Consider the following 2275-nt stretch of genomic DNA (forward strand, 5'->3'; position numbering starts at 1 on the left):
TGCTGCAATTCTGAAATCAAGAACTATGGCAGACTCCTTGAGGATCCAAGGGCTGCTTAGAGCTTGCACTGAGATATGTATAATCACCCCATCAGGTAAATGAGAAGTGTATGTTTTATAAAAGGACGTGCACATGGAAATGTTTGATGCAAGAACATACCCAACATAAAAGGACTTCTGCTTGTGAAACTGATGTTTTATAAAATGCAGGTCGCAGAGAACACAAATGGGTCACCATACATTCAAAGCCCAAACAAATCACACTGTCCTTCAAGAAGAAGTATTTTGGAGGAACCCTATCAATTTCGAAAGAGTGTATGGCCTTATTTATTCTATTTCTGATTTTGTCAGCAAGGAAAATAACCCCTTTCACCCAGTCGTTGACTTGTGTCTCCTCTTTTTTTTTTTCCCCCTGTAATCCCTCTTTCCAAACCTTGGGGGGCTTATGGCTAGTAGGTCACTAGGTCTCTGATATATTTCTTGTCATCATTTTCTGGTTATGAGGGATGGAAGGCAGTTCGCAAGAGATGGATATTTTCTCGAAACAAAAGAATAGGGTCAATGGAAGCCTAACATAAAACCTAATACCTTTTCCTTTTCCAGACAAGCTTATCTGTATCGAGGAAGCAATGGAAGGCGAGGAATACTTCTTCCTAAGTTTGAGGACAAACAATGGCATCATCAAGCTACTATTCAAAGATCAGACGCAATTGAACATCTGGATATCAGCCATTTCCAGTCTCCTAAAGATGGCACAACCCCAGCCATTTCTCAGCTAAGAAGTCACCAGCATCGTACCATCCATGATTCAGTTCCAAGGGAAACAAAACACAAATCAATTAGCCTATAGCTTGATGGCTGTGATACTTTCTTTTCTGTATGTCCCATTTAAACAGCTTATCCATATCAGGGAAACAATGGAAGGTGAGGGATACTTCTTTCTCAGTTTGTGGACAAAACAATGGCATCATCAAGCTACTACTTGAAGATCAAAAGCAATAGAACATCTGGACATCAACCATTTCCCAGCCCCTAAAGATTACAACCAGCCATTTGTCAGCTAATTAGTCACAACCATTTTACCATCCACCATCCAGTTACAAGAGAAACATTACAAAAATCAAATACCCTATATCATGACTCTTAATACTTTCTTTCTGTTATGTCCTATTTAATTGAATACAATTCTACAGAAATTCCATGAAGCGGAAAATAGAAATGAATAAGCAAGACGTATTTATCAAAATTGAAAAACTCAAAAAGACTATTCCCCGCTTTAATGGAACAGTGACATGGTCCACAAGGACAGTTGTTGTGAACAGTCAATTTATGCATTCATCACCTTTCTTCTAAACACTTTTTTACACCTACAGAAATAGCAACACTGACCATACAGAGACCACAATGCACAACTATAGGAAGAGGAGGAAGAATTTTTGCCAAGCACAACTAAATACACAGCTAAAACATTTGAATTCCTTAAATATTTTTGCATGACATCCTCAGTGGATGCAGACCGAGTCTGGCCACCTGGTATTTTTAATTCATTGTTGAAAGATCTGAAAATCAATCTTAGTTTTGGAAGACATCATCAGTAAAGATACCCTCAGAGGAGCCACTTGGTATTCGAAGTTCATTTCTCCTCGAACTCAACATCAATTACATCGTGTTCAGACTTTGAAGAGGAACTCGAACCTTGGCTCCCTCTTGAAAAGAAGTCACCTTGAGGCTGCCATACTATATTTCCACAACTTGCACAACGAACCGTCTGGTTTTTATATCCAGCAAACTGTCTCCTACATGCAGGGCATGCTCCCTGCTCATACAAACACGATAAGTACAGACGCATTTTTAGGTAATATTCTTCTAAGAAGTCACATTTCAGTAAATGGTAATTCTATGCAAATCAGTAAATTATTCCTGGCACAGAAATTCTGCCACAAGGAACAAAACTATTCTGTTAAAGCCCTACATCCCTGAGGGAAAGAGTACATCCAATGTGCATTCACATGTAAACTACTTATGGAAGGAAAAGCTTCACTCTCATCCCTGATGTACAATTGCAAAGAGCCACCAAAGAATTCCATTTACCTTGATGACAAGATTGTTGGCGACAGCCCCTATTAAAAGAGGACCAGCAAATGGCAGCACCCACGTTGCAAATATCAGGAAACGAAACAGCCATCCAGAAAGAGCAAACCACAGGAAGAAAATTGTCTACACACAGAAAATTATATTAGCATTTTAGCATGACATGCTAACATTTGAGCGTGTT

The 2275-nt window shown here is 39.1% G+C and overlaps 1 long non-coding RNA gene across 1 annotated transcript; it reads right to left on the bottom strand.

Moving 5' to 3' along the window:
* Positions 1-1111: 1111 nt before the first annotated feature.
* On the bottom strand, positions 1112-2235 carry LOC113760523. The gene is made up of 2 exons (XR_003467058.1): positions 2092-2235; positions 1112-1816 (listed from the first exon to the last, which is right to left on the bottom strand). It is a non-coding gene; the product is annotated as an uncharacterized LOC113760523 (long non-coding RNA).
* Positions 2236-2275: the final 40 nt, after the last annotated feature.

This window comes from Coffea eugenioides, chromosome 2, assembly GCF_003713205.1.
Source record: "Coffea eugenioides isolate CCC68of chromosome 2, Ceug_1.0, whole genome shotgun sequence".
NCBI lineage: Eukaryota > Viridiplantae > Streptophyta > Magnoliopsida > Gentianales > Rubiaceae > Coffea > Coffea eugenioides.